This window comes from Antedon mediterranea, chromosome 5 (genome assembly GCF_964355755.1).
Source record: "Antedon mediterranea chromosome 5, ecAntMedi1.1, whole genome shotgun sequence".
Classification (NCBI taxonomy): domain Eukaryota; kingdom Metazoa; phylum Echinodermata; class Crinoidea; order Comatulida; family Antedonidae; genus Antedon; species Antedon mediterranea.
The window spans coordinates 12,138,720-12,154,064 of record NC_092674.1 but is presented as its reverse complement, the minus strand read 5'-3'; the positions used below and the strand labels follow the sequence as shown (position 1 = coordinate 12,154,064).

The 15,345-nt window shown below is 31.7% G+C and overlaps 1 long non-coding RNA gene across 2 annotated transcripts; it reads right to left on the bottom strand.

Annotated features, from left to right (window-relative positions):
• Positions 1 to 263: 263 nt before the first annotated feature.
• On the bottom strand, positions 264 to 1,329 carry LOC140050544 (uncharacterized). Of its 2 annotated transcripts, none has more exons than XR_011845404.1 (3): positions 1,236 to 1,329; positions 756 to 879; positions 264 to 597 (listed from the first exon to the last, which is right to left on the bottom strand). It is a non-coding gene; the product is annotated as an uncharacterized lncRNA (long non-coding RNA). The 2 variants fall into 2 exon arrangements; XR_011845403.1 differs by having other exon boundaries at positions 282 to 565.
• Positions 1,330 to 15,345: the final 14,016 nt, after the last annotated feature.

The following is a 15,345-nucleotide window of genomic DNA, read 5'->3' as shown; positions in this document are numbered from 1 at the left end:
TTTCTTTTTTTTTAGGTTGATTGATTGAACAATAAGAGCAAGTAGTGAGAAACATAAAATGTATCGTACAGTGGCAACATTCACAATTTATTGAAACGTTTCTTACTATTAAAATGACACTATGTAATGAATGTGAGCGATCTTAGAAGACTATAGCTGTCATAATTACTGCCACAATCAACACATTGATAATTATTAGACAAATTGACACAAAAAACAATACAGGAATTCAATAAGATATACTGTATATATATATTTTATTAACTCCTTTTGCACTGTAATATTTACAGTAAAATTATGAAGTGTAAGTAAATTTGAAGAATTTATCCTGTGTACTGTTGTAGTTTTTTTTTATTTATTGAATGTTATGTTTACAAAATAATATACTGTACATATAATACAAAAAAAATTATACAATATTTTACAAGCTGGACAAGAACATATTGGCCGAATGCAGCAGGAGAGTCGGAAATATTTTTCCTGCAATATCCAATCATATTCCAATACCGAGTCTATCATTGTTGTCTTTGGGTGACCTCTGTTCCAGTCTTCATCAGCTCAACGTCTTTAAAAAAAGTAAAAGCAAAGTATGAAAATCTGGAAAAAATAGATCATGCATATTTAGTGCAAAATTGGGCTAGTGAAATTGCTTACTTTGACATAGTCAAATAAGTATACTACCTTTCTATGGTAATTAAAACACATTACTTATAATGTTATAACTTATAAAAAGAGAAAACAAATATTTGACTTACTACAGTACAGAGAACATTTGTTTGTGTTGTAAAATGGCTAAGCTGGCTTTTCCCCTCTGTCTACTTGTACAGTGCTGCTAGCTGGAAGGTTCTCAATTTCAAGCTTGTATTGCAACCATTTTCCCTGAAAAATGTTTGTTTTATTTTTATCATAAAAATTAGTTAAACAAGCTTCAACTGTAAATATATATGGTACAGCAAGCTGGCTGTATTTTCGGAATGTAGCTAAGATTGATGGCATATAGCCTAGGCCAGTCTATGAAGAGTACAATGTATAGGGCCTAGCTGGGCATCTTCTGCAGGGACCCGATTGTCACAGTCTGCTTGCTACTAGCCTAGTAATATGCAGCAGCATGTATTAATTATTCTAGGCCTAGCCCTGAACTGAAAAAATCCCAGGCTAAGTTAATTAATTTACCTTCCTGTTATTATTGCGTTATATATATATTATATTTAAAATAACCGTCTAGGCCTACTTACCGACAAATTAACAGCTCAGCTTTACATATTTATACGATCAGGCCAGGGAAACCCACAGTCGAGTCGCGTCGATCTCTGGTGGTGTTGTTGTACATACAACGTGCATCTTCCATTGTTAGATCAGAATTCAGATCTCTGCTGTGTGGATGCTCATTAACATATCATGCATATGTATGAGTTAGCTCTACCGGCTTAATTTCTGAGCCGATGAGTTCGAAAAAATGATAAACTTATTTTGATTTTTTTATAAGCGAAATCAATATTTTTTTCGGATTTTTTTTCGGTGGAAGTGAATAACTTTATGTTAACTACAAAACGGTCTATTCAAAATTTGATTTTTTTCATCTTTATTTTTCATTTTTTGGGGGACAATACATCTTTTAAACTATATATTAATTGTTTAAATTCTTCAGCATGGTAGTATTTAGATTCATTATACATAAGATCGGGATTGTGATCTTCATCATCATCAGTTGTATTACATAAAAAAAGTAACATTATTAAAAAGAAAAAAAAAGATAGAAAAAAATAATAAGGTTAATTAAGAATATTACTACAGTATACTGTAAATAACAAGTGTTTAAATACAGTAGAGTAATAACTATCTAGGCCTATCTAGTGTATCCGTCATGTTTGGGTCAATTAGGAAATTCAAAGACATAAATAATAATAATACACAGTACGTCGGTACATTATAGTATATTATTTAAAAAAGGCCATAACAACAATACAAACATACCGGTACTATTTAAGCCATGTGCTTTAGTCGGGTGATAGTAAAGTAATTACAGACAGTCACAAATCCGCTATAGACTGGAACATCCCAATGTGTCTTAAGATTAGGTTACTTTAGAATTCATTAACCGGTTTGTTTACATACAATGGTAGTATGGTAGCTAACGCCCGTATTCTTAAACCGGACTTTAGTCGTAGTTCGAAGTTCGACTTGAAAAAGTCGTAGTTCGAGCTATTACTTCAAATTCGATTCAAAAACGAAGTAGTCGAAGTTTGCAGTTCGACTTAATGAAGTCGAGCTTTTAGTCGAGTTGCACACGTCTGGGTAACAAAGGCTATACATTGGCCAATGACAAGAGAGTATTTGAGGAGCAGACGAAATTTTGCGCATTGATATCACTTTCCATTTCTTACAACACTTTTTACGCATCAAGACTATATACATGAAAAATAATTTTAATCGTTAATTATTAGAACAATATCAGTATTAATTTAACAGTGAAGTATATTTGATTAACAACAAATAAAATCTTAAAAATATATTTAGGAACCATGGCGGTACGGTAACTTTTATATTTTCTAGGCTACAAAGTATGATCGCCACGAACCACGCACTTCATAGCGTGACAAGAAAGCGCTAGGCCCCCTAAACATTCCATCGCGTGGTGAATTGCCGCATCTCCCATTGTCGCTATGGCGTGACGTAGCTCAAGTAGGACTTGCGCGAAGAAAATAATGTAATTTGTATACAGTTGTAAATAAAGATGATTTCCATTATTATAATTTATACCAATGTATATTTAATTAAGCTAATATAAATATAGATATTTCATTCTTCAATATCTGGCCAATATAACAACTCAATGACTGTTACGTTTTTTTATAAACATCGTTTAAAAACCATTTAGTCGACCATTTAGTCTGCCCCCTCTAGGACTAAAAAAATCGATCAAAATCCGTCTCGATTTAGTCGAGGTTGGCCTGATTTACGCCCGTATTCTTAAACCGGACTTTAGTCGTAGTTCAAAGTTCGACTTGGAAAAGTCGTAGTTCGAGCTATTACTTCAAATTCGATTAAAAAACGAAGTAGTCGAAGTTTGCAGTTCGACTTAATGAAGTCGAGCTTTTAGTCGAGTTGCACACGTCTGGGTAACAAAGGCTATACATTGGCCAATGACAAGAGAGTATTTGAGGAGCAGACGAAATTTTGCGCATTGATATCACTTTCCATTTCTTACAACACTTTTTACGCATCAGGACTATATACATGAAAAATAATTTTAATCGTTAATTATTAGAACAATATCAGTAATAATTTAACAGTGAAGTATATTTGATTAACAACAAATAAAATCTTAAAAATATATTTAGGAACCATGGCGGTACGGTAACTTTTATTTTTTCTAGGCCCCCAACAAAGTATGATCGCCACGAACCACGCACTTCATAGCGTGACAAGAAAGCGCTAGGCCCCCTAAACATTCCATCGCGTGGTGAATTGCCGCATCTCCCATTGTCGCTATGGCGTGACGTAGCTCAAGTTGGACTTGCGCGAAGAAAATAATGTAATTTGTATACAGTTGTAAATAAAGATGATTTTCATTATTATAATTTATACCAATGTATATTTAATTAAGCTAATATAAATATAGATATTTCATTCTTCAATATCTGGCCAATATAACAACTCAATGACTGTTACGTTTTTTATAAACTTCGTTTAAAAACCATTTAGTCGACCATTTAGTCTGCCCTCTCCAGGACTAAAAAAATCGATCAAAATCCGTCTCGATTTAGTCGAGGTTGGCCTGATTTAGTCGGTGATTTAGTTGAAGTTCGGTTTATGAATTAAAATGACGTCATTTTTTTAGTTTTAGCTCGAACTACGACTAAAGTCCGGTTTAAGAATACGGGCGTTAGTCGGTGATTTAGTTGAAGTTCGGTTTATGAATTAAAATGACGTCATTTTTTTAGTTTTAGCTTGAACTACGACTAAAGTCCGGTTTAAGAATACGGGCGTACGTATCAATACGCGATTTACAGGGGACATCCTGTCATCTGTATGCTGCAATCTATTCCATTTGCATACAGTATGCAAATGGCATAGATTGTTACTTAATTGTGTTGTTTAATACAGCTAGTGTAGTAGGTGAGAACAACAATTACGTTTGACAGGAGACACCCTTTTATATGCAAATGAACTTCCGTACTGTACAGAATGAGAATACATCCTTCTACATCCTTTTTAAGATCAATTAATTTGTTGAACTACGCAAAGCCGGCAGTACTGTTAGTCGAGTCAAACTGTTTCATTACCCCAAAAAATTGCAAGAAAATGTTTTTTGATGAATTACAATAAAAAATGGTCTAAAAAAAAATATATCAAAAGTTTACCAAAATCGGACTACCGCAAAGGTTCAAAATTTGACGTTAAAAAAGATGGCCGCCAATTTTTGAAAATCGGTAACCGCTTGTAGTAGACAGCTGTATTTGGTGTCAAATTGTTCAAAATATATATGTTTATATTTACACTTTTGAACATTTTGTTGAAACATGACCGGAAATTCTATTTTGTGACCTTTGACATATACGGCATGACGTTTATATATCTACGTAACTGCAAATCACAGAGTCTTGATATTGGTGTCAAAATGTTCAGAACATACATATTTCTATTTACCCTTTTTAAACATTTTGTTGAAACATGACCGAAAATTCTATTTTGTGACCTTTGACCCATACAATACAAGATCAAAGGATGTATTAAAATTGGATAAACCCAAAACAGAATATAAAAAAAAAAGTTTTTCATATCATGGTGCTAGTTTATGGAATACTCTAAAAAAAACCAATGCAAAATGCCACAAATTCAAATACTTTAAAAAAATTATTGGTGTGATTTATTATTTATTTTGTACTCTTAGCATAAATGTAATTAAGGTTTCTGTTCATATATTTTTGTTTTCTAATTTTTTTTTCATCTTATGTGGGTTCATCCCACTTTTATTTCCATACAACTGTTCTCTTTACATATATTTTTCACTATACACTATACATATCATTATATTTACAATGTTTGTTTAATCATCTGTTTACATTATACTGTACTTATTTAAAGAGTTTTATTCATTTGTTTACATATTATCACATTGATTACATAACTTCCTCTTTTTATACATATTATCTGTAACACATTTTCATTAAAAAGCTTATTTTTTTCTTACATAGTTGTTTTTGTTTTTTTCATCTACCACATTTTCATTTAACAATGCATATTCTCTGTTATACTCATTACTTACTAAATGTTTACTGTTAACATAATATTGTTCTCATCCTTTAACATTAATATTAATATTTTTGTTCTTTAATGTTTAAAAAACTTTTATTTCCAGCAGATTATCCTTTTTTTGCATCTATAACTTCTTACATTTTCATTTAACTTTTTTACTTTCTTCTCTTATGTGGATTCATTCCACTTTTTTTTTACTTATTTTCTTTAAAAAACTATTTCCATATATTATTTTGTTTATACAACACATTTTCATTAACAAAGCTTATTTTTTCTTACATAGTTGTTTTTTTTTTTCATCTACATGCATATTTATTTCATACAAATATAATACGTTTATGTTTAATAAATCCATCCCATGGGTTTGTCCCATTTTATTTTTCTTTGGATTTATCTATGCAAACATATTTTCATTTAAACAATGCATATTCTCTGTTATACTAATTACTTACTAACTTTTTACTGTTAACATTATATTTTCCTCATCCTGTAACATTGATTTTTTTGATCTTTAAATGTTTACAAAATTTATTTCCAACAGATTATTCTTTTTTGCATCTACAGTATAACCCATCAAAGTTTTATTTAACTTTTTTTTTTCTTATGTGGGTTCATTCAATTTTTTACTTTTTACTTATTATTTATTCTATTATTTTTTTATACATACATTATCATTTAACAACATTTATGTTTAATGATCCATTAAAAAAATTAGAAATTTTTTTTTTCTTTTTAACAATTTTATCATTTCAAAATTCCACATGCAGTAAGAATGTGCATATTACATATATATACCTATATGAAAGCTTTGATGAATACACTTCACCACTTATACCTAAACATTCTTATCCTTCATCATTTTTTTATCATCAATCTATAAAAAGCTTTTCACATTTTGTCTTTTTGTTTTCAAATCATCAAGGTATACATATTTACAATATAGTAGCAAGAAAAAAAAACAAAAAAAACAAAAACAAAAAAAACATAATAGATTCATCATATCTAATTTATATATTCTCTTCCTTAATCTAATTTAGTTCTCTAATTTGTTATTTTTAAAATGCTTTTCCGTGTTAAAATGAAGTATTTATTATTATTATTATTATATTATATGATTTTTAAGAACAAATATAGTAACCGTGTTTACAGTGACCTTAACATTTTCATTGATAATAATAACATCTCTCGTGTAACTAGTTGTAAATTTCTTGGTGTAATAATGGACGAATGCTTAACCTGGAATCAACATACAATCCATATTGCAAACTTAGTTTCAAAATATTCTGGTATTCTTTTTAACCTAAAACCAATTTTACATGTCAATGTTCTATCGTCCTTATACAAGACTCTAGTCCTTCCTCATATTCAATACTGTAGCTTGATTTGGGCTGACCACAATAACTGTCGCCTTGAAACTGTTTATCGCAAACAAAAGCGCATAATGCGTTTATGCACAAATTCTCAATTCCTTGAGCATTGTGCTGACCTCACAAGCTTGAACCGTCAAACTCGCTATTCAGTAGATAAACCCAATCCACGACTGCAACACAATCACTTGTTGACTGACTCTTTAATACAGCAAATTCAGCCATAAACAGGGTGAACTGAAATTAAGCATACTTAAGTCCAGCTCCAAATAGTAATAATAAACATAACATAAATATAAAACTATCTGCAAAACAGATCAAACGTAGCGCCCTCTTACGGAGGTGTACATGCCTAAAGAACATAGTAAATAAAGATATCAAATAATCAACCGCGCCCTCATACGGACGTGACTACTTCTATAGGTTCGGCATACAAAATAGAACAGGCCCAAAATCATGAAACGCCAAAAAAGACAAAATATGTATTGTTCATTTCGGCCGCCAGAATCGTCAATTATTATTGTTAATAACGTATGGCACGCCTTAATTGTCAAAAAGGGTGTATACATGTGCCTATCGTCTGAATAGACGTGTGTAAATGGTGTCAGATGAAATCGATCGCGTTTGAAATCGGTTGCGATAAAATAAACATCCGGTATTTGGTATGGAGCGCCGCTAGATACGCTTTTTATCCTATTAGTTACGTTTGATATCGGTCGCGTTTTATTTTGGTCGCGCTAATTTGTATATGGCGCATTAGATACATTTTTAATGAAAACGTTCATTATGTTTTTAGTTAATTTTGAATATTGAAATTTCTAATAATACTGTTTGACATTTTTTTAAACCTCGATCGTTATTTTTTAAGTACAGTAAATATAAATATTTATCTCATTATTTATAAATAATTTGTGTTTCCATTTTATCTTACAGGTTTTAATGAATTGTAATGTGTTCTTTTAGCATGACGTTGTTTAAGGTTTTGAAAATAAATAATAATTTAATAGTTAAACAAGTAGACGTGCCTATTGCGTATTTTTTAATCACAGTTAATTACAAAACTCGTTTTATACCTGCAAGTGGATACCAGCTCAATGAGGCTTATGCAATAAAGGAATTTGATGCATGATGATGATTTTTGCATCCGATATCCGCCACTCTGACGTGAGCATGGTTTAGGATAATAATAAAATATATAGATAATATTCCGTTATAAATCAATCTACCAGCCCTACAGTAGGTCTATGATGTACAATGATAGATGTGAGAATAATGTATGGATAATAAAGGTGGGCACGATTCTCAAAGAGGTACTGATATTTAAACATTTATATTTACGAACGTCGTGTGGATGTTATGTGAGACTACTTACTTAATTATTTACATTAAATGATTATTGTAAATAAAGAAATAAAAGATATTTTTCAAATTAAAATCTATAGTATCGACGTACAGTATACGTAAATTATATACATCGTTTCACAAAAACACGTGCAGGAGGCATATAGACGTTTTAAAAGTATGGTTATTAGTAATAGACGTCATCTTTACCTGGCCATGGACTACGATCGTACGTGTTTTGTCCATGATTTGACACGCTAACAAGTGCGTGCTTTTTAAAAAGGGGAAACCCCGTCAGCAAAATAACGCATTGTTAGAGGAAACAGCTGCACGATCATAGAAAGCGCATCTCCCCCAATACGGCTTATTCGGGGGTTTATTTCAGTAACTCGCCTTTTAACCATCCGCATATAATGATCATTTTTACTAACAACTATTTTAAACATAACATTAGAAATAAAAGTATACACGTGATTTGTCTCAACAATTATTATTATACACTTAATATTATCCTACATAACGGATGTAAATAAAATAAAAAAATAAAATTAGGTGATCGAATAGTAGGTTATGTTGTTAACGACATGATATAATCTGCCACACAGTATGCATAAGTATAAACATGGATACGCTGGCTTTACGGGCTATACATTGTAACAATTATTGTTTTTATATAAATTGTTCTCTTTTACGTAATTGTTTGCATAATAAAGGACAGACGTACATTCCCTATATAATATAATAATTACAATACATATAAATAGAGGTAAATTATTATATGCCTGATATAATTATATCTAATTGGTTGGGGTTGGGCTCAGTCAAGAAGAAGCCGGCGAATGATAGTAAAATAGCGCAACTCTATACAAATCAAAAAGTATGATCGTTTTTGTTGATTGCTGCTTGCTGTTTGAATACGCACGTCTATTCAGGCGATAGGCACATGTGTATACACCATTTTTTATAATTGAGGCGTGCCATACATTAACAATATTGACGATTGTGGCGGCCGAAATGAACAATACATATTTTGTCCTTTTTGGCGTTTCATGATTTTAGGCGTTTCATAACCGGCGGCCGAAATGACTGGCGGCCGATATGCACTGTGACCTACACGGAGACTCGTGTTTATCGCCATGCTGTTCGAGCGATCGTATACGATTCATAAATCAATCTACGCAGGCATAGGCCTACGACCACAATGTAGTATAGCATTAAGGCCGGCGCACACCGAACGCGAAGCCGCGAAGCGTCATGCGTCACGCGTCATTCGACGGATCGCTTTGAAAGTTGAATTGTCATGCGTCTATTAGTTTTTTTTGTCGGTTCCCACTAAACGCGTCACGATGTGCTGATTCGTCGCGATTGCTAAGCCTAGGAGATAGTGGGTTGGCCAATACAATGCTACATTTAAAATAATCAGAGAAGATGACTCTGAAGTATTTGCTATGCAAGTTTAACCAGAGAAGAGTTAAAATGTAATTTAACTCTTCCCTGGTTACACCAATCACAGTGTTTGGTTTTGGTGGGAAAATGTTATCCTTCTCCAAAGCCTGAAATGTACATGAATGTATGTATATATCACAAGGACAGAAGAAGATGTATCCAATATCAATACAGTTACAAGAATTAAAGCATTTATTGCATGTTGATTACATGTACATGTGATCTGCTGACTGTATTTATTAGTGGTGTTACAAATATCTAACAGAGGTTATTATAACCATATAAAACATTTATATACATATATATATATATATATATAAACACGAACTGGAAATCTTCATGGGTTTGTCACTTTCAAATATAAACTATAGGCATATATATTAATGTAAAGTTTTCACATTCATTTTCTAATTATTTATTAAATATTATATTATTCATGACAAAACATACAGTTTTTTTTCTCATTTGATTAAATGTAATAAATATCCCAAACTCATATTTACACTGTATATTATCTGTATGACTTTTTTTTTTCACATAAATACACTTATTGAAATAGTGAATCATTGTTTTTAAAGGTATCATTAAATATCAACCAGATTTTCTTTTTTACTACTCCTGAATACTTTCGCAAAATAATATCAAAATAATAAATTTAAAATGTATCATCCCAAAAAAAATTTAAATTGAAGAAATATTATTATTGTTAAAAGTGAATAACTAACCCTAAAGTGTTATACTGTATTACACACAACGAAAATGTTTTAAATTATGTTTTCAGGAAGACAATATATCTTGTCCAAAAAATGACACTAAACTTAAAGATGTATTGTCCCATAGAATCATGAAAAATGAAGATGATTAAAATAAATTTGAATAGGCCATTTTGTAGTTTTAACAAAGTTAATCACTTACATAGAAAAAAAAACCAAAAAACTTATGTTTTCACTTATAAAATAAAAAAAATTCCATTAGCTGGCAGCAAATTTGACTATTTTTTTTATTATTGGAGTAAAACAAAACATATACATAATATATTTCCATGTGTTCTCTATTGCTAAAAAAAGACATTCAGTTCAGCTTTCCTTCTACTGTATAACCACTTAATAAATACTAGTTACAGTCCAACTCCTCCTTAATCTCTTCCATTTTCTATTTAAAAAAAATGAAACAAGTATTAAAAAATTGCTATAGTAAGGCATATTGCTCAAATCATTTTTTTCTGGCCAATGTATGTCACCAACTGACATACCCATTTGAAAAAAGTCTATACAAACCTGTATCAGCCTCATAATTGCCAGTCCACGTTTTTGAGGAGCAATTGCTCTTAATTCCATGGCAATAATAATACTGGCCGCTTAAACTACTAGCTTGGTCATTGGTGGAGTTTGTAACGCTGGCAATAGCCTGAAGGATCCCATTTATCAATGTTCATCTAATTGACCTAATTAAAAGAAACAAAAACAACAGTAGGCCTATCCTAGCCTTACAACACTAAATCAACTGGCCTATAAATATTAATTAATAATAAGTAGGCTAGGCATAGACCTAGCCTAGCACATAGTAGACTAGTAGGGATTAGTAAGTATTATGTAGGCCTGTAAGTACTACTTGGCATGGCCTAGCCTACTAGGGTATATGTAGCCTAGGCTAGGTAGGCCTAGCTAGGCCCTAGTATAGCCTAAACCTAGGCATAGGTAGGCTAGAAATAGAAGGCTTGCCAACTCACTTTACAAATTGATCTCTGACGCGTTTTAGGCCTAGTTTTTCTGGCATTTTTCTACACAGATGTTTGTCTGAAATTATTATCTTCATGCATTAATCCTTATGTTTCTGTCTGTGTATGACTTACTTCCCTTATCGTAAAGACAAGAAGGGTAATGACAAAGTATTTCCATAAGACGTCGCTCGTCAGCCACCATTTTTTTGCCGTCGGTGTCTTCGCTGGATATTCCTGACTTCTGATTGGTTGACGAACGAGAACCGCGCTCGCGACGCCTCAAAAAGTTGACCAAGGTTCAACTTTTGAAAATTCACGTGCGAAGCCTTCGCTGCTGTCGTTTTCAACGCGGTGAAGTTGAAATTCGACTATCGTACACTGTTCGCTTGTATGTTCACACTGGAAGCGTCCGTCGCCTGCCGCGTGCGTCACTTTTTAACGCGAAATTCACTGCTTCGCGTTCGGTGTGCACCGGCCTTTAATAATCTAGGCCACTACTGTGGTTCATATAATTCTAATTATTGTAATATAATACTCCAACAACTTACAAACAATGTGCGGCCTACTAGTTTAGAACGTTACATACGATCTCGGCACAAATAAGACATTAGAATCCGAACTCTAGAACACATGTCTTCAAAGCGCAACTTATAACATGGATGCTATTTACATACGCCCTCTTAGTCCGGTCCCTAAGGGGAAATGATGTTACCATAGTGGATACAAGTGTGCCCTTTGGCATGTTGATAGAACATAATATGGAGATACCAAAACAAAGTTACTGGAAATCTGATTTGACCTCTGTGACCTTTGACCTCAATTTTTATATTTCTATCTTAAACAGCCATATCTCGGCAACGGGTTTGACAATTGAAATGATATTTGTGTCAAATAGATCAGAGGGTACATATTTATATTTGCTCTAATAGAACTTTTTTCAAAAAAACGACCGGAAATGTGATTTCTGAATGTTTTGACCTTTTACTTCGGTTTACTATATCTCAATAACTACTGGTCAAAATTTCTTGAAATTTGTTTCAAACTGTTAAGAGCATATTTATATATACTCTAATTAAACATGTTCTTCCAAATTCACAGGAAATGTCATTTACTGACCTTTGACCTTAAATGTTTGAATATGTCTGTATCTCTGTAACCAAATGTCATAAAAAGTTAAATTTGGTGTCAAATTGTTCAGAATGTAAACGTTTATTAGCTCTAATAGAAGATGTTATCATATTTTTACTATAAATGCCAGTTATCGCAGTTTGAGGTATGACCAGGATACACTGCGTAAGCGTGCATGTGTCATACTTATTATAATATACCTAAAATATAGATTTAATGAACCAGAGCTACATTCAATATCCTATTTAGTTTACCTTTTACAATTTTCTTTAAACTTAAATTTTCATTTAATTTCAATATATAATTCCATCGCATAGGCCTACACAGTAAGAGCAACACTTAATATCAACATAAAATTAGATAAACTTAAAGTTGATTAACATTTAAAAAGAAAAAGAAAATCAAGATCTTAAAGAAAGAAAAGAAGAATTAACCAATGCGTTTTGATACTCATAAAACATATGACCTAATTACCGATTCATTGCTTGCAGTATGCTGAAAAAAATCATCTATTCTTGTAAAGAAAGTGAAAGAGGCTTTAAGGCAAATGCAAGAAAACAAAGCTCCAACACATCCAGCTCATAACACTATACAGAACAGAATCTTTGAAACCAGAAGAAATAAAGAAAAGCAATGATATACTTTAATCCACAAAAACATGACAAAACTGACATCAACCATTACCGACCAAACGAACATTATCACATGTACAAAACTAATTTACAAAAGTAATCAACAAATAAAATCAGAGACCGACTAGAAGTAAATAAATCAAGATATAGTAGGACCATCTTATACAGTTTGTCAATCAACTAAAATAACATGAAATGAATATCACCAAATCTTTGATTTAGAAATTATCAGAAATCATTTGACTCAATAAAACAGGCATTACAATTTTAGAGGAAATTTTTATACCTCAACAAATAGTGATTACGATCGCCCAAAGAGAAGTTAAGGAAGATTAGTAAAGAAAGGAGACACTTAAGATCTTCACTGAATTAGAAGAGTGTTCAATCAAAGAGATAATCTAAAAAATAGAGTAAATATCACTTATAAAAAGACAAAATAAACAGTTAATTTAACCAAAACCACATTGATTTCTAGCCTAGTTTTTGCTTTGAATTACAGTTTTTTGGGTATGCACTATATCATTTTTTTTAAATTCAATTTTTGGTGAAATATTAAATAACTATTACGTTATATTAAAATTGCATATTCAACAAAAATATTTGCAAAAATTACTTTGTCAGGGAGACAATAATTTTAATCTTTAATAGCATGTGATATTATTAGCAAATATTTCAAATGTAGTTTTGAAACTTTCCCATTACAAACAATTGCAATAATTCTGATAACATTACAATACACCCATCCTCTGGGACTTATTTTCAAATGTAGCTAAAAACTTTCCAGTACAATTCCGGCCATTTTGATTTGTATAGATGCATGCAGTAGCATTGGAAAAGCGAGAGATGGGGAAGTTGTTGGGGTGATGGAAAGACACATATTTTTTACATGTTTGTCTACACTATCAAACTAGTTTAACAAAAAAGGTGTGATGTCCCCAAATATGGTAGTGATATGATGTCATCGTGTTTATATATAGGCGCATCACAATTTTTTGTCACATAAAGTTTTATAGTGTAGACAAATATGTGTCTCTCCATCCACCCCAACCCCCTCCCCTGCCTCTCTCGTTCTCTTTTTTTTATAGATTATTAGTTGCTAAATATATGCAAAACGATGGGTCATAGCTCAAATTGACATTTCCAATTGAATTCTGACAAAACATTATGTTAGAGCAAATATAAATGTGTATATTCTGAACAATTTGACACAAAACTGAGCTTTTTAGGACAAACAGTTACCGAGATATCGACATACTCAAACATTAGAGGTCAAGGGTCAAAAAAGCTTAATTTATGGTAATTTTTTGAAAAAGTTTCTATTAGACTAAATATTAGATTTATTTTTATAACATTTTGAGCCTATTCTCAAATCTCTGGGATTGCGCGTTATTGAGATATTTGGCAATTAAGATCAAAGGTCAAACTAAAAAATAAAGCCTTTGCGGCCATTTTTGTACAATTTTTATTGTAACGAATATGAATACATACCTTCTAAACATTTTGACAAAAAAAATTAATGTAAAATGTCCATGCGTTGTCAAGATATGGCGATTTTTAGTTATATAATAGAAAAATATAAAAATTGAGGTCAGAGGTCACAGAGGTCAAATCAGATTTCCAGGAACTTTGTTTTGGCATCTCCACACTATTCTCTACCAAACTGCTATATTGAAAAATTTGTATCCAGTCTGGTAACATCCCACCCCTTTTTTCCCCTTTAGGGACTGGACTATCTCTCGGAAAGGCACGATGCAGCTAAAATAGGAGCAACACAAGCATTCACCACCATTATTTGCTAGTCTTAACTTAACTGTGTATGATATTCATAAGTTATCAAAAGGTGTTTTCATGTACAATTACATGCTTCAATTATGTTTGTATCATGTATTAATTATTTTGCTAAGGTGGCCAAATACTGTACGAGCTTTGCTCTTTTTTGGTCATCCTTAAATTTTTTATGCATAATAATTCATTTACACTATGTTTTATATTGGTAAATAAAAACTGAAACTGCAACTGAAACTGCAAATAAAATTGATTGCTTCTTAATTTTTTTTACATACATCGTAGTATTTACGAAGACTTTGTTATTATTCTGTATAGGTTCCTGTTTTGTTTCTTTGAGACTATATTTCTTTTTCCTTATCCCCTTATTTTTCAACACATGTCCTGTTTTGGCTTGCATCAGTACTTGGTAGGGCTGTGTCTGAAACAAAGTACGTGGCTTTTCTGTACGGTGGGCGTTTTCGATTGTAATAAATGTTCGATAGCTTCAGATCGTTCTTTATGATTTCATTGATTTTCTCAATTTTAATTAGAATTTCATCTGTGTTTTCCTTAATTCCACCGAATCTCAAATTAAAAGAATTTGTACTTAAGTTTAAAGATTTAATTAAATGATTTTGAAGTAATGGGACTTTGTTCCAGTTGGCGTCCATTGATTTTTTAACCG